Genomic DNA, 19,010 nt, shown 5'->3' with positions numbered 1-19,010 from the left:
TGCAAAGTTAGAATATTAACAAAGAAAAGTGTGGTTACCAGTGACCTATCTGTAACTGTATAACATCTAAGAAGAAGTATTACAAATTGATCAGATACTTTCCACTCTCCAGTCTAGAAGAGAATTCTTTTACATGGGGAAAATGTCTGTTTCTTCATGTTAGCAATACCTAGGGTTTGAGGAACAACTAAGGAGATCTAGGGTTGGCACAAGGGAAATGCCCTGATTTTCAAAAAAGGTAAGCAAACCGTTTGAAACTAGAGACCAGTGAATTTGGCTTGGTATTCTGGTATAAATTTAGAACAGATTATATTAAAAAGATATAAAGAATACATAGAAAAGGAGGCAGTGATCACAAAGAGCTAATGAACAGCTTCATCAACGTGAAGGTATTTGTAGAACCTATATTTGATTACATGCTGTGGGGAGGAGGGCAAGGAGGGGGAGAAAATTTGAAACTTAAAAGAGATTGTGGAACTGAATGTTGTAAACTATAAGTAAACAAAAAGACACCAATTGTTTTAAAAATAAATAAATAACAAAGCTATTTGTTAAAAAAAAAAAACACAGGTCAGGTCAGATTAAGCTTGGTTTCTTGCATTTCTGTTACTGCTAGGGTTTTTTTGACTGGTTATAAGGCCACTATGGTTTGGAGGATATAAAAATAAAACTGCCTTGATTCCAGTAAAATATATGACAGTCTTCCATATTGTTTTTGTGTTTGTTTTTAGGAAGATTAAGAGATGTGCATCAGGTAATAGTGTAGTTGGCTGAACAGCAAGGCTCACAAAATAGGTGTTAACAGTGCCAACTGGGAAGGAAGTCTCACTGCCAAAAGCAAAGGAGCTAAAAATTGTTGCCTTATCTTATTAATAACTTAATTTGGAGGGAAGGAAGATGGAGTGAAATGAGGATCAGGTATTATGAACCTCATTCTTACCAATAAGGAATAAGATTAGAGATCTCAGGCTGAGTATGAATAAAACTGAGTATGAATAAAAAAACCTTGGCAGATTCCTATAAGGAGAGTTAGGAAGACAAAAGTCTATTATGAGCCAAGGATTGCCATAAAAACAAAGGATAACAAAAGTTTTATCTTATTTATTTTATTTTTTGTCTTTTGGAGGGAAGGCAGGGCAACTGGGGTTAAATGACTTGCCCAAGGTCACATGGCTTGTTAAGTGTCTGAGGCTGGATTTGAACTCAGGTCCTCCTGACTCCAGGGCCAATGCTCTATTCACTGCACACCTAGCTGCCCCAAGAAAACGGCTTTTAAAAGTCATGTTTTGAGGGGGGAAAACCCTATATTTAGGGAAAGAGAAAGAAAAAACATCTACTTGAGGTAGACGGACAGATGATAATAAATGACAGAGACAAGTTGAACTCAACTTAGAATTTTTAAAGAAAATCACCTTGAAATTCAAAGAAAACTAGTTATAACTTAAGATCAAAACAAGTGAAACAGTAAAGGAAGAAGATCTCCTATAAATAGCTGGCCTGAATAAACTAAACACTGAAAACACTTATTAAAGTGGTTGCAAACCACTGTCTTTTTGATCATTGAGGCATCATGGGTAAGTGTTGGAGGACCGGAGGTAAGCAAACATTTTAATATTCAAAAATAAGGATATGGATACTTCAAATTATAGGTCGCTGAACAACATTTATTTGTAGCAAAATTCTAGAAAAGTTTATTAAAGTGATGGTTTGTGAGAACTTAAAAACTAGAAGAGATTATTATTACAATCTAATATGTTCCTCCATGAAGAACAAGTCATGGCATAATAATTTTATTTCCTTTCTAAACAGGGCTACCAGATTAGTGCATATGACAAAATCTTACATTATTTTTGTAAAAATATATTTTATTCAAGCCTTTTCTCTTTACATCACAATTTCCCCACATAGCCCTCCAGACTGAATCACGTTTTGTGACAAATAAAAACAATTAAATGCATTTGACACAGAGACTGTGCCTGAAAATATAATGTTCTGTCCTGACAGACCTCCATATCTCTAAGGTATGTTTCATTATCTCTTCTCCAGAATCTTCACTGGTTTTTCCATTGCTCAAGAGTTCAACTTCCTTTTAGGAATCTGTTTCATATGCAGGTTTCTCCTTTTCAACTCAACAAATTTCTGTAGTCATTGTTTATATCTGTTCTCTTGGTTTGCCTTACTTCACACTCCACCAAGTTCAAATAAATCTTCTCATTTCTTTGAATTCTTATTACTCATCATTTGCACAATATTCAATTACATTGATATTTCAAAAATTTAATTTTCCAAATTTTTTCAGTCATCCCTGAATCAACAGACACGTTCTCTTATCAGCAAGAATGCTCCTACAAATGTTTCAGTATATGTTGTGCTTTTGTTTCTATCGTGCTATCTTCACTGACAAAAGGGAAATTTGGTTTGGATGATAGTACTTAGGTGATTTCAGAACTGAGAAAATGACTGATTAATGGATCACAGTCAATGTGGAGAGATGTCTAGGGGAGTGGCACAGGGCTCTGTCCTTGACTCTGGACAGACACACACTTATCAAATTTGTGAAAGACATGAAGTTGAGGAAACAGGTGACAGAACTGGAGTCCAAAAAGATCTTGATGAGCTGAAACACTGGGCTAACAAGATAAAACATAACCAGGATTAATTAATGTAATATCCTGCATTTCGGTTAAAAAGTATACCTGCAATGGAAGTATGGGGGGAGGGGAGAAAATAGTTCACATTCACGCATGTGCGCACACACACACCCTGAGCTATATTGAACTGCTGTTTGTCATTAGTGTGATGCAGAAAATAGTATCCAGAACCATGAAAGTAATTCTGCTACACTCTACCATGATCAGACTAAATCTGAAAACCATATCCAGTTCTAGGCATGACATTTTAGAGTAAACAAAGACTAGTGTGTTTAGAACTGGATGACCAGGATGGTGAAGGAACTAAAAACTATTCTATTGGAAAATCAATTGAATGAATTGGGAATGATGGCTAACCTGGAGAAGGAACATGTTTGTCTTTTCCTGATACTTGCAGGGATATTATGAAGAAGATGAATTAGATTTGTTCTATTTGGCATAGAAATTACAGAATGCAGATTCGTTAGAAGAAAACCTTCCAAACAAATAAGAGATATTATTAAATGGGGGTAGGCATAGGGAAGGGGGAATTGGAGTTTGTAAATGAATTAGGTGCTAGGTAACAACTTGCTAATACTAGAGATGTAGATAGCATTCATGCTTTGTGTAGTTATTGTTCTAGAGCCCCGAAGTCACCTTTCAGCTCTAAAATTCTACTATCCAAAGATTTATTTTCCATATCATAAATTATGAACCACATTTTGCTCAGAGCAACACTGCAATTGAGTTGTTTTTTAGCTGATAGTTCAGGAAGATTTTGCCTAAGGGTCTTGTTAACAAGAGAGCTACCACAATCAGCCTCATGATAGTTTTTGGATATGAGACGCATCACTGAAAATGTGTGAACAAAGTGTTAACTTTGCTTTTAGGCAGATGTAAAACATTAGCTTACAAGTACATAAATCTCTAATTTTGAAATAAACCTCTAAAATTTGAAGTTTGATTCTCACCTTCTCTGAGAAGCTATAGTAATTGTTTGGGTTTAAAGGGTTATATGTAGAATTGAAAAAAAGACTACTAGATAAATGACTTGTAACTAATTTGACCATATAAAAGACTTTTATATTATAAGATGATCTGGATTATGTAGCCCAAGGGTACACTGCAGATAATTAAGAGCTGACTAAAATCTTTATCATTGTGCTGGCTTGCCATTTTATCTAGCTTGAACTGAAAATGATGCTGAGTGTGAGGTCAAGCTCTCTCTCTCAAATATTTTGTTTCATATTTTGAGAAACCATTTGCTTCTATTTGCATCTGTCTTGGTCTTAGTTTCTTTCCTTCCAGAAATGAGACTTAAGGAATTTCAGCACTGGGCATTTTTTCCTAGCCTAGTTTCCCCACTGTGTATTCATTTTCCTTTTACTCTTTCAGTGGCCCATGTTCCTTCCTTGCTGAACCAATATGAACTACAGACCATTTCGAAGCCTAAAAGTGCTGTATCTACCACTAGAAATAAAATGTTATTTTTGGTGTGACGCTCCTGGCACTGTCTCCCTGAGGTAGCGCTGATCCTGGATGACTAAAAAGGGATATTTAGATCAAGATGAAAGCAGAAAGCATCTCGAAGACTTACAGTGCTTTCCTTTTATGTTCTATATAATGCCATCTAGTGGCCATATTAAATGTATCTAACATTACGGGGAAGGAGTTACAATAAAAGTCATGTTAAGAGCTGTTAACCATTTTAGGAAAATTTACATGAGGGAGAAGCTAGCCAGAAGTGCTGCTGCCAGACACTAAATTTGGCCTTTTTCACCTTTAGCTGACTCCTTAATCCAACTACAAATTATATCTGACATCTTCTATAAGTCTGCAAGGAACACAGACCATGTCAAGTACTTAATAGAGACCATGCCATAAAGTTCCACTCCCTGTACAGTTTCATTAATGGGAAGCTTGCATGAGGCTTCTTAACAAAAGCACTAATGTGAATGGGAGCGATTTTATGTCACCCATTAGTTCAGAAACCGTATGTATATTCTTGTGTAGCAGCATAGATTAGAGTGAAGATAGAAAGAATCTAACCAGAAGATCGGATGATAATCTTACTAAGAACGTTTTAGTCAACACTATTTACAACCTGAAAGCTTACCACTTACCATACACTACCAACTAGAAAATAAGGAAGTTACTGTAGCTGCCATTGTTCATTCATGCCAGGTTCATTGATAGTTCTCTCAAACAGTAGTTTGCACAGTATGTGCATGTATTGTACTAGCATTGTCAATAAAAATTCCACTACTATTCTAAGTTGAGGAGAATATATAGTATCAGGAATATGGATGTATTGCTGAAAGAAACGAGGCTACTTTGTTGACAATGAAACAATAGGGTTGGATTAAGGCAGAATGATGAGGGTTCCCATACTGAACCCCAGAGTCTCATGGCACACATGCATTCTAGTGTATTAATGCTCACTTACCCCCTCTGGATTTCACACACACATAGTTTCTGGGAACCGGACAGCCAATCCTCACGCTCCTCAGGCTTTCAACCACCACCTGTGGAAGGAAAAGAAAAACAAGGAAATGGCCTAAAGCCTCATTCTAGAAGGGAGCTTCTTCTAGCAACTGTCACATAACAGCAGAGTTCCTGATCACTTTATTAGTGCTACAGGAGCCCATGGGGTACCACCATGTGATTAAGTGGGAAGATTCTCTCCAGATTTTAAGTTCCCTGAAGAAAGAAACTGCTCCTCATGGGAATGGCTTAAACGTAGGCATTTGTAAAAATGTTCTGAATGAATCAACTAATAAATCTTCCTCCTCGATTCATGCTCTGAAACCAGGAAGTGGCATCTCTTGCCTCTTGGTGGGATGTCCAAAGATACCATTACTTTCCTCTAAGATTTAGTGGTGTTTTCCAGCACTGAAGAAGAAACAGTGCTATTACTTCTAAACACATCCAAAGAGATGCTTCTCTATTTATGAACTCTTGGATGGCTAGGACCATTGCCTAGGGCTTAAAGTTCTGTCAATGGTGAAGTCTATACTACTTTGTCCTCTTTACAAAATATATACTTCTTGGGATTGAAGAAGATAGTCATCATTTATATGACCTTCCAAAGATTCACAATGTACTTTATAAACATCAGTTCATTTGACACAGAAAAATGATAAAGTTTTACAGTCATTATTTTATAGATAAGGAAACTAGAGGCAGAAAGGTTAAGTGATTTGTCCTTGGTCACACAAGAAGTAAATTACAGGAGTAAAGATTTGAAACCTGGTATCTCTGAATCAGAGTGCATAAGTCTTTCCACTATATTGTGTTGCTTATGTCACTCAATACTCACTGGAATAATTTTGAAGGGTGCAAAGATGGAGGGACAACTCACAAAATACTGGAACTAGATGAATATGGTGAACAGAATCTCAACCAAGGCAGGCATCGGGTGGCAGTGTGCTGTAATACATAATTCTTCTGGAAAGGTGTTTCTCCATCCATTACTGAACTCTGAAATTATTGACGTTTTTATATTTACATAACAGGTCTTTCTGCTCATTTTCCCCTCCCTCTTCTATTTCTGAATTTCCAGAATTGAATCCCCCCCCCTTTTAAGAAAACCATTTAAGCAAAAATACCCAACACAGTGACCTCACCTGATAATGTACATAACATTCGGCCTTATTGCTGCATTATCTGTCAAAAGATGACAGTATATTAATTATCAATTCAAATATTACGGGCTTTCCTTCAGTAATATGTATCATTTTTCTGGTTTTGCTTATTCCATTCTATGTTAGCTTATACAATCTTCCTATGTTTCTCTAAATTTTTCATGTTCATCCTAGTTAACTCTTATTTGCCTAATTTATCTCACAGTCAAGTAGTGTTTTTCTGGATACCATAAAATACCTAAATATTAGAATAGGCTAACAGCTCACATCTTCTAATGACTCAAGCTTGTCTCTGCTTCCCTAGAAAACAGCCTTCTTTTCACTTTTCATTACTCTTTTGAGCCTTAACTGATCTCCCATTTCCTTCTCTATACAGGACCCACTGGACTCCGGATAAAGATTCTAATACAAGTTGTATAACAGCCAAAGAGCTCAGGACACTGATATAAAGTGTTAAGAATTAGGAATTCTTCCTTCCCTCTCTCTACCTGGGACAAAAACATTGATAACATGTATATAACACCTAGAATGAATGGGTGGGGAAGGGAGAACAAGAAGAACTATTGGGTAATGAGAATTATAATCAAAAGATCAAGAACCTCAGGTGAAAGGAATGTAAAACTAGGCCAAGCCTACTTGAAATATGATTCTTTCTCAACATCCCCGAAAAGTGGTTGCCTACGCTCTATTTAAACAATACAATCCCTGGGAATGCATTACCACTCATGGGTAGCCATTTCCATTTCGAACAGTTCGGATTGTTGGGGAGTTCTTTGTTATACCGTACAAAAAATTCTGCCTTCTTTAAACCTTTCCCTTTTGATCCTAGAAGTTCTGCCGCCTACAGCTAAGCAGAACAAGCCTAATTTTCCACAAGAGTCCTTCACATGGTTGAAGTCAAAGGCTATATGTATCCCCAATTTCCAAGTGATGACAATGAAAGCGGAGCAGTAGGGATCTTTAATTGCAGTAGTGGCCAAACCTGACATTCAAGCTATGCTTTCTCTTACTGCACTCATCTTTTAGGTTTTTCTCGTAACTGAAGACATGAGAAGAGATGGATCTTTTCAGGTCATCTGAATGAAGTTCATGAACAAGTATTCCAGGGACTTAGTAAATAACCCGACTATCCCTACTATTAAGTCAATCAGCATCATCGGTTTGAGCTTTGCCAGGGAAGGTCATTAGTTCCTAAGCATGGAGCTCTCACTGGCATTGCTCTAAGGCCCCAGGGTTTTCAGAGAGACTCCAAATCCTGTCTCATCATTTGGAAGTGGAAGGCTGCTCTAAGAAAGACAGACACATTGATCAAAAATACAGCACAGATGCCAAATGTTTGAAAACTCTCTCCAGGATAAGGATGATCTAGCTAGAAGATGCCAAAGGGAATCAGATTTGATTCAAAATTGTGTGAGCTGGCAAGAATTAAAAAGAAAAATCCCTAATAGTCCAAAAGCTATTGGCATGATGGGATGATTTCTTGGGTCTTACCAGTTAGAATCTTGCTTTTTGTTGCATTTCTCATCTGTCACTTAGATTTATGATACATGTATGTATGTGATATATATGATGTTTCACCTTTACATGCATAATAATACATGCCAAAAAAAAATAAGCATACACACGTGTATTCTTCTCCTAAGTTTCTGAATTCCATGGGGGTAGTCTTACTCTCCGAATTCCTGTCTCTCCCTGCAGCTATTTCTGTGTTTCTTTGCATGTAACGGGTGTTCCATAAATGTTCCAAAGGATTAGACTGAGTTTTTTTAAGGGACCACCATAGAATAAGATACTCACAGTAAACCATTTTCAATTAACAATATTATTCCTCATACTTGGCCCAAATCCCTCATGCTATAATTAATGTCCATGTCCCATTGTTTGGTCCGCTGGAGGAAGGGAGAACAGCTGATCACCATCTTCTGTATAATGATCCATTCATATATGTATGGGTGATATGATCTGGATAGTATCATATAGCCTAATATTAGACTGAAATTAGGCCTCAAACTTTACAAAGTAATACAAGTATTGGTATAAATTATCCTTTCTTCTAGGTGTTTACAAATGATTTTTTTAACCTATAATTTTCTTGGATTAAGTTCAAAACCTGAATCTCCAGTCTTTTAAAAGATATAAACAGAAAATAATTTACTGGTAGTCTTTAGTCATTTCATGAACTATCAAAATTGATAACAGGTTGGTGCACAATAATTTGTGTTAATTCCTTGAACAAAAGGTTAGACAAGTCATCAAAATTCAGTCTTGAAAACATCTAGCTGAATGAAGTAGGGTAGAACTCCACTTTCACAAGTTTGGAACAGTACATTCTTCACCAGCAATTTACTTATCATCCTTGAGGTTTCTTACTCTCTAATTCCATGTGCTAAATCACCTTAAAAATGAAGCCTGAGAAAACGATATTTGAAATATCTATTTCATAACACCCCCATTTTTCATTATGACTTCTTAAAGGACAAGCATATTCCTTTCTTTTGTCCTTATTTTGTGCCTGTATTTAGAGAATGCTTTTCAGTTTTCTTATAACTTTCACAGATATCCTGCAAAATTTCTGATTTTACCTCAAGATGTTTACTGTTTGTTTATACTCAGTGAGCAGGTGTTTTTAAGGTTTTGTTTTCCAAACCAAGTTCTATGTGCTACTCCTTCTAGCGTCTATGTCAGAAACAGCATCATATACGCTTGAGAGCTCCTAGAACACTGCTGAGGAACTATCTTTTAGGAAACTTTTGTTATACTCAAGGATATGCTGGCAAAAATAAAATGTACACACATGCACAGAGGATACACTTTTAAGTTTCATCTCTATTATTAACACTTTTTCAATTGCTTTCTTAAGTCAAGACAATTAAACAAAAAATAAATCCAACTCTTGACTTATAGTTTGTCAACTTCCAAGGTGCAAATGGTCATGATGATATTTTAACAATTAGTTCTCCAGTACCACTAAGAGCTGGTTCTAGTACACTCCTTGGGAATCAGCTAGCCTACTGATTTCCAAAGTGTAAACAGTCATACCAAAAATTCTACAGTTGGCTTTTCTGAGTCAGTAGAAGCCAGCTCTAGCACACTTCTGGGTATAACCATATAAAATAATTTCAGCCAGTTATTTAACAGCAACTAAGACACTATACACCATATAATGTCAAAAGTTAAAGAGGGAATGTTCTGGCATGTTTTTCTTTTTACTAATAAAGTCACATCTAGCGATATGTGTCCTTGTGGAACGAAAAATATAGTCAACAAATGACAAAAGGAAAAAGTAGTTAACAATACTTTTCAAAGGGATTTAGGAAGATTAGCTGAGGTTATAGAAAGAAATACAATTAACATTATTTATTCTTTACCTTTATTATGGAATGTGTCTCAAACTTCTGGAAGTTGATCAAAAAAGACAGGGAGAGAGGGGTAGTTACTCCAAAACAAAGTTCATTTGCTGCATTCTTCCCACAGATTCTCTAAGATCTAGTGAATGGAAAAATTCTGAGGCTTAGGAATTTGTTGAAAAACGTAGACTGGAGTTCGTTGTGATACTGAGAGAGAAACAAGTAGGCCAGATTCTTCTTCTCCTTCCCTTTGATATAAAAGTACATTTTTAGGGTAGAGCTTTCTGTCCTCTCAATTTAAGTTAAAATTGATATTTAAATCAAACTGTTTCGTTGGATTTCTTAAAATACAAGAACAATGGGCCTTATGGATATACATGTAACACTTTGATATTATCTTGTTTTTATTAATATCCTCAAGAAATTTCATGTAACTAAAAATTAGGGTCATATTCAGGCTTTTGTTATGAGAAGATGATGTGCTTATGCTTAAGCAAATTTGGTGCATCCCACTGGGTTACGTGTCATTCAGTGAGCTGGACTTACAGAGTCAGGGGCCAGATGGCTGATGGAGAAGTCTTTTGCTGGAATCCATCTCTATAGAGCATGATGTCGCACTGTACTTGGTGACCAGGCTGTCACTGAATACATTTCAGTCACGGTATTTAAATCACATTAAGGCTTTCTTTTATTTATTTATAGACCCCCTTGTGATTTTGTCTGGCTACATTCTAATTGCTAGCCTCCATGCAGTGATATGATATGCCACTAGCTATGCCTTTTATCCTTGCCAAGTATATCCCAACCATTTTAGATATGAACACTTGTATGGGGAAAATGCATTTTATTAAGATAAATTATACTGGCATTAAATTTCTTTATTTTCTCTTTTCAAAGGGATGTGCAATTCTGAATACTTTATTCTATATATTTATAAACTATGTTAGGAATGGGACCAAATTCTTTACCTGAGACTGGTTATTTTCTGTTACTATTCACTGAACAATTACCACTCTACGGTAGTCATCTTTGATATTATTAAACTGCTGCATAGAATGGAGTATCTATCACCTTTCTCTAAACCACATGAACTACTACTTTGGTAGCTATGTATTTCTCCTCATTGACAGGGAAAAATTGTACTTTAATAGTAAATGAAAAAGATTCCATTTTTAGTTGACAGCTTTCTACCTGTAACAGAAGACAAAGAATTCTGAACAGAAACCACTGACAAGTAGTCAAAACCATTTTCCCAGAAAGGTAGCTTCTCCCTACACCCATCAGTGGTAGAAAGATACCCTAGCCCCTCAAAAGAAGAATCGGGCAACTCTTGGCCCTCATGTAATCCCTTTATTGAGTCTATGTAAAAGTGTTCAAAAAAATAAAAAAACTAACAAAACTGGTAAATCTCACAAAAACTCATGCAAGTTCTTTCCAAATATAGTGGCTAAAAGTCCTTGGAAGTCTAAAGGAAAAAGAAGAATGATTCATTATATTTGCTACACATGGGAAATATTTCCAACATGGTCACAGCTCTACTTTTAGAATTATCAATCTTTCTAAAGGCTTGAATTACACCAAATCAATAGTTTACCAATAACATAACAAAATGAAACACTCATTATATGAGGCAAAACCAATTTCCATTATAAATATCTTTCAGAAATGATGTCCCAGGTGTTAAGCACACAATGCCATGCTACCAATATGACTGTGCCTTGTATTTGTTATTTGTGGTGCATATATGTGTAATCTTGCTCCCTTCCAAATAAAAACTGAGTAATAATTTCACATGAAGACTGATATAGATCAAGCACTTTCATTAATCAGCCATGAGCTATTCAAGATTGCAGAAAAATCATTGATCAAATGTTAAATTTCTATCAACCTTGTTTTTACAAACTCTGCTTCTAGACTTTTTACTATAGAATATTTTACTAGCTACTTAAACAATAGTCATACTAAATGGTTTATCTGGCTCTTCCCTAACTCAGAAAATTGAATGGGACAGAAATAAGTAAAAAGTAATGAAATTCTATTCCTCAAAAAGCAAAGCTAGCAGAGAAGAAGAACATTCTATATTGGTGTGTTTGACAGCATACCCTACCATAAAGTAGGTGTTTAATGGAAATGAAACACTGGAACTAGGAATAGTGGAATACCAAATCGAATCACTGGAGACTCATTTACTGAAAATCTACTAAATGGAATGGTTTCTTATTTTTTGAAGAAGTTGCTTCTAGTGCTGCATGAACATTACATAAATATTATTATTATTGGTATAAAATAAGATTGTTTAAAACGTATTAACATATGTAATACAATACATTAAAATAGTTTTTTTAAACCTTAGGGAGAAAATTTCACACACCTGTTTATATAAAGTTTACATTGGAATAAGTTATTAAAATGCCAGTGTAGTACACACAAATGTGGCCAGAATTGATTATCTCTCATTAAAATCCATGAGATACAGAGAGCCAAGCCAGCTTTCTACTAGTACAATACATGAGCTTCTATTAGTGATTTGGCCAAAGATATAAGAAACAAACCTACAAGATGTAGAAAGGAGATTAAGGGACAAGTTACACTGAAAAAATACTTGATGCTTGATAAGGGTAGGCAAAAAGTAAAGTTATACAATTGATAAAAAGTATATACAGACAGGATTCTAAATTTAAGTAAACTTCCATTAGTCCATAATGGTTTAGAAATGGGATGTTTTGGGGTGGCTAGGTGGTGTAGTGAATAGGGCACCAGCCCTAGAGTCAGGAGAACCTGAGTTCAAATCCCACCTCAGACACTTAACACTTACTAGCCATGCGACCTTGGAAACATCAATTGCCCTGCCCTCCAAAAAAAAAAAGGGGAGGGCAGTTTGTTTTAAGTTCACTGAACCATAATGAATTTCAGCTTAGCTAAGTGTTGCCATTTATACCATATGTAAATCACAAGTTTTGAAAGGATAAGATAAATTAATGACATTAAGAATGAAACAGAATTTAATCTTTCTTAGGAGGAGAGGAATTCAGAATGAACTTCAGGGTAGTATAAGGCTTCAAGGTCATTATCATGAAACCAGGTCTCCTTGCACCATTCCAGCAGGATAGAAATTCAACATTGGAAGATATGTGGATTAAGCCTATTAAAATATCCTTAAAATTTGTTCATAAAGATGATTCCTAATATAAATTTATTTACCTGGCACTTGAGACAGCTAGGAGGCACAAAGGGTGGAACATTGGACCTGGAGTTCAAATCCTGCCTCAGACATTATGAGCTATGTGAAAATGAATAAATCACTTAACCTCTCTCCACCTCGGTTTCCTTATCTGTAAAATGGGAAAAATAATAACCTCAGAGGGTTACTATTGGGATAAAATAATATATAAAACTATATGCAGATTTTCAATTATTTTGCAAATGGAAGAAATTATTATTATTAAACTCTCAATAAAGGACAGACTGTGCCACCTCCCTCAAAATCCCTCCAAAGAAATCTGCAGGATGTTATTGTTGTTTGAAATGCAAATGTAGATTTACTTTGGTTGACATTAGGAGGGGGAAAATGGTATTAAGAATGAAGGCAGGGGCAGCTAGGTGGCGCAGTGAATAGAGCACTGGCCCTGCAGTCAGGATGACCAGTGAATAGAGAGCATTGGCTCTGGAGTCAGGAGGACCTGAGTTCAAATCTGACCTCAGACACTTAACACTTACTAGCTGTGTGACCATGGGCAAGTCACTTAACCCCAATTGCCCTGCCTTCCCCCGCCCCATCCAAAAATTAAAAAAAAAAAAAAAAGAATGAAGGCAAATTCAAACTTCAATAAAAATTATGGAATGATTATTCTAGAGGTGGCATAGAAGGCCTGCTTTCAGTTCAGGTCAAGGAGCAGTCCTTCCCTCCATCAATCTCAATCACTTTATCCGAAGGTGGATATTGTATTTAATCAGTTTGTTAGGTCTCAATTTGGTTTTAGAAATGAATTCCCATTCAGGAATATTCTTACCACCACCCCTCCCTATCCCCCACCTTTTCTATCTTGTCTCTTAAGATGATGAACCACGTCTTTGATTCTTCAATGACAGAGAAAACCTGAAAACAGACAGAATGGCAGGATGATCATTAAGTTACCTCTACCAATCCACTGGATTAAGATTCTATGGCTGCTTAAGATAAATCAGCACCAAACATATTATATCTAACTAAATAGCAGAGCACAGGATAAATAAGCCCATGAACTCTATGAAGCCTACTCAACTCAACTGCCCCCTTCTGATCAAAGGCCACAGTAAGCTAGGCCACACCAAAAAATACATCTCAGAGAAGTTGTAAGTAAATTCAAAAGGTTGGTGTCTTAAGGGGATATTTTTTTAAACACTTAAAAAGATCGTCTACAAGAAACACAGCTGAGTGTTACATGAACCTTTTTTAATAACTAAATAAGAATTTATTCAGCACCTACTATATACAGGCTATTCACTCAACTAGGAACTGGGGATACAAAGATATCATACTGCCCGCCCTTCTAGATTCATAGTTAGAAGTAAATACTTTAGAGAAAAGGGCCAGAAAAACATCAGGAACAAGGGTGGAATTCTGCTCTTGTCGCCATATGGAATCCTCAGGTTTAGTAGTAGGAAGTCACTTCTTGTTGAAGCGTTTAAGTGCTCAACCCCATGGCAGGTTGTCTGTGTCCCCTGATGGTTCATTCAAAGAGAACATTGGCTTTGGTCTTGGAGAAGGCTATTTGCCTGCTGTCTCAGGAGGAGAAAATATGACAGTAGCAGATGTCTAATAGAGAAAAGGGAGATCCTTAAAGGTATATGAGAAACATGAGACCCCTAATGAAAAGATGGAAGAAACTGAAGGTCTCATCTGTATTTATTTTATGGGTGAGAAGTTAGCATGAATAACTGATGCTTTCATTCGTAATGCTACTGTCAGTATCTACAGATTTCTCAATGAAATTAAAACTTCTACACATAATGACAAAGATATAAATCTAAAAACCAAATTCAGACATAATGTTCTTTCACCTCTATTGGATCATGTTCCAATTCTGAAATGGTACTGCAACAGACCTTTTCAACTATTAGGTTGGTCATCTTGTCAGGGCACAAGGAAAGCAGAATAGTAATAAATATTACCTGCTAAGAACATTTGGCAAATATTTTTTTTTAATAATTAGAAAACTAAATGAGCAGACAAAACAAAGACAAAAACAAATAAACATGGAGCTAATTTTTAGCAGTATTTCTGCAAGCTTATTCTTTCAAAATATTTTCCTTTTCTTGGTGGAACACGTGTTAAAGTACTATAGTTTTCGTAGATTACTTCAAATATTTATGATCAGAAATCATAAAAAATGAGTTCTGCCACCTTGTGAGTAATGTACAATACAGACAAGCCTATTTACAAAGCTGTCCTAAAACAAATGTAGACTGGCTTGCAGTTTACTTTACAACAAACTCAGTACTTAGAAACTGTTTTCATCTCACCTTCAAAAACTGGAAACATAATTTGTGTATCCACAAGCACAAATTATTAATGTGTTTATGATCCCCCAAACAAGAAAAAGCAGAGACCACCAACCCAATTCAACCAAAACATTCTCTTACTAAGCTGCACAGCTTCCATATACTGAGCAGTCCTCCCATCAATGGGTGATATGAGGGAACAGACCCATCTCCCCAATTTTCTACTCCTGTCATACCATTTCCTTAACATGCTAGGAGTGTTAAACCAACTGGTAATGCATAATGCAGATTCTGGATGTAGGAATAGGACTGAATGAAGTAAGAAGCTATATGTGTCTAAAGTTATATGATTTAAAAACATTATGGATCTTACTGGAATGTGAACCCCCTATATCGTACTGGTAGAATTATAATATTTTAATTTGAAACAGAAACAAACTGATTAAAGCCTACAGACTATACAAGAAGTCATTTGTCCACAGTCAAATCAGCTAGTTATCACAGTCAAAATTGGGACGTAGCTCTTGATTCTCAGTATCTAGCACTCTACTGAAAATGATATATTGTCTCCCGAAAGCATTTAAGAAGGTGGTCAAAGAACAAACAAGGAAGAAAGCATATTAACTGTCAGGTTCAATTCATTTTCTTCCCTCACTCATTTCACATCCCAACACCACTAAAAAGTCAATACCTTTGCCCCATTTATTGAAAACTGCCTGGCAATGTTACCCCACAATTAGTAATATTCTATTTTATATTCTAGACATGTACCCCATATATTTTGGGGCTGGATGATAATAAATGTCCTGGAAAATAGTCTTAAATGAAATCCTAAATTAGTCAAAATGTTTGGGCTAACAACTCAGAGAGGAATAAAAAAGTGAATGACAAATGTCCTCTGTGTAAGCTCTGGTAGGTAGAAAGATACAAAGTCCAGAAAGACAAATATCTTGATAGAAATGGCAGATGGACAATGAAGTGGGCCCAAAATTTAAGAAGAGGAAGAAAGTGGTAAGGCTTGTAACTGAGTAGCTATGTAGGTCTCTCAATAATCCCAAACTGTTCCCAAGACCAAAAACAAATTTTTAAACATCTAAATTCCTTCACTTATGTCATATGGAATATAATCTCTGAACAATCAAAATTCAAGAGACTCAAAATAACAATGGGGAGCTATCTGGAAGGCACAAATAAGCTAAATCACATTACTAAGGATGATATGTTTGCAAAGCATAAAAGACCATCAATAATGTGTATAAATGCAAAAGGTAGTTAAACAAGAAACAACAAATCAACAGATCCAACAATGATTAAGCATATGAAGATATGACTCTCACAAATTTTCAGTTCAGTATAACTTGTCCACTTGAATAGGATTAAGAAATTATGATTGAAATAATACTGCTCAACTTTCATAAATGAAGAAGCCAAGGCCTAGACTCTAGTGACTCAAGTGACTTGTCGAGTTCACAGATTCTCCACTGCTATGTGGTTTGGTTGTCTAAGTTTACTGGAGAAAATGTTTTCAGAGGAAAAGGTAACAAAAACAGAAATTTGGTCAACTATACTTTCTTTAAAACAAAACAAAACTTTACTCTAGCCCACTGTCATAATTCAAAGGCAGATATCAGGCCCTACTAATAGGAGGCGGGGGGGAGAAGAAGAAAGACAGGTGGGGCAGTCTGCATTATCTTTTATTTTGCCAAATATTAAAAAATGCTAGATTTCTTAGTGTTTAAGTTTAACTCTAACGCAATATCAGGGAAGGTAAATTCACTATTTGACACAGAAAATTAAAATTTTTAGAGTTTCTCTTTTTATACTCAGTGCTGACAAAGTCAACTTTCTAAATACTACAGAAAAACACAGTGATACACTAAACAATTAGGCAAATATCTTGGGACTAGGGTGCAGCATGCCTGGGGCAAAGGTGGGGGGGGTGATTATAAAGATGCTTTTTTAACATTCTTCTTACATGCACAGTTATAAGGACAAAAATACCAAATTTCCTCAGCCCAAATATGTTTTCTGATAATTCATGAGTATTAACAGTGAAGTCACAAAAGTATATTAACATATAAAAAGGGAACAACTTTCAAATCCTACCCTAGGGCAAAGAGATGTCATATCTTGGCTTTGTAACTTTCTTTTATGACATTATTTCTAATATGTTTCTCATTTTAACATTAAACTACTCACCTTTCATTAAAAATACATAGCTAGGTGGCGCAGTGAATAGAGCAATGGCCCTGGAGTCAGGAGGACCTAAGTTCAAATCCAGCCTCAGACACCACACCAAAAAACAAACAAACTACCCCAGTAGCTGTGTGACCTTGGGCAAGTCACTTAACCCCAATTGCCCTGATTTTCCCCTCCAAAAAGCATATATATATCACGCTTATTTTAACAAAGTATAATTTATTTTAAAGAACAATCTTGTCTTAAAACTTTTCAACAGAACCTCTGACAAAAAAATTATAAAATTATAACCTCAGAATCTTTAGGGATTAATAACTTTTAGGTACTTCAGTAGAGCATCATTTATTATTCTTTCGAGGGGATTCAGGTATGTAAAGAAAAATATAGAAAACAAACATAATAGAAACAATACAACTATGGAAGATAAGAAATGAACAAAAACCCACTGCAACACACTGATTGTGATGAAATGAACAATAGCTTCCAGAGATGGGGGGGGCCCCCAAAAGAATTCAGTGTTTCTAACAAGCCTCCTGAACGTCCACATTTCCATTAAAGGCACTACAAATCTCAACAATTACCCAGGTTTTCACCCTCAGAATCATACTCAATTTTATCCCTCTCTCTTCTGCCACCAAGTCTACCTGATTGTGGCTCCACAATATCTCTCAGAGTTGTCACTCTTTCTTTTTACTCGGATGGCCATCACCCTATTTCTGGCTCATCCCTTGCCTGGTTGGTTGCAAACTGATCTTGCTGCCTCAAGTCTCTGCCCTAGCTGTCTACCCTCTATCCAGTTACCAAATGGAAATTCCTTAACCATAGATTTAACTACATTACTCTCCTACTCAAGCTGTCTCTTGGAAAAAACACAAACTCCTCTGTTAGGCATTTAAGGCCTTTCACAATTTGAATCAGTTCTATCTACCTTCTGCAGACTAATCCACACTGCTGTCCTTCAAACACTCTAGGTTCCGGCCTCTGGCCTACATGTGGCCTTCCCCATATCCCACATTCCACCTCTATTCTTCATACCATTACATAAACTGCTTGTCCCTCAATTCCTAAAATGTGCTCCCTTTTAACTTCTACCACCTTCAGGAATCCCTAGACTCAGCTTAAATACCACTTTCTACATGAGGCCAAACCAGATCCCCTCGGTTGCTAAGTCTTCCTACCAAAAATCACTTTGTATATATCTTCATCTCCTAAGTGTATGACCATGGATAAGAAGGTGGTGATAGAGATGACCTTTGTGCTTCCTTCCAGCTCCAAATTGATGTAATGACCCTCACAGTGTCAGAGGCAAAAAGAGAATTGCGGTTGCTCCTGATGCCAAGTCCAGCATTATTCCCACTGTGCTATAAAGTTTCTCTAAAAGAAAACTGTCCACAGCCAAATAAAAACCATACAGGACTAGGCATCAAGTACCTGTGTAAATTTAGTGGGCATTTGCCAATATCTCCAGTAGGGGCCAAAGGATGAAAATGTGCTTTAGTTTTCTCAGATACTTAAATCCTGGTACAGTTAAACATACTCTTAATTGGTTTTGTTTTGTTTTGTTTTGCCTTTTGGAGGGAGGAAGGCAGGGCAAATGGGGTTAAGTGACTTGCCCAAGGTCACTCATCTAGTGTTAAGTGTCTGAGGCCAGATTTGAACAAAGGTCCTCCTGAATTCAGGGCTGATGCTCTATTCATTGCACCACCCAG

General features: G+C 36.2%; 1 long non-coding RNA gene across 1 annotated transcript; it reads right to left on the bottom strand.

Annotated features, from left to right (window-relative positions):
* Window positions 1–1,863: 1,863 nt before the first annotated feature.
* LOC138165486 (uncharacterized) lies at window positions 1,864–17,489 on the bottom strand. The gene is made up of 4 exons (XR_011169369.1): window positions 6,257–17,489; window positions 5,992–6,110; window positions 5,073–5,155; window positions 1,864–2,625 (listed from the first exon to the last, which is right to left on the bottom strand). It is a non-coding gene; the product is annotated as an uncharacterized lncRNA (long non-coding RNA).
* Between the last annotated feature and the right edge of the window lie 1,521 nt (window positions 17,490–19,010).

Source organism: Petaurus breviceps, unplaced genomic scaffold (genome assembly GCF_028583685.1).
Source record: "Petaurus breviceps papuanus isolate PSGF00001 unplaced genomic scaffold, PetGlider_PUasm1.0 209, whole genome shotgun sequence".
In the NCBI taxonomy this organism is placed as follows: Eukaryota; Metazoa; Chordata; class Mammalia; order Diprotodontia; family Petauridae; genus Petaurus; species Petaurus breviceps.
This window is presented reverse-complemented; position numbering and strand designations above follow the sequence as displayed.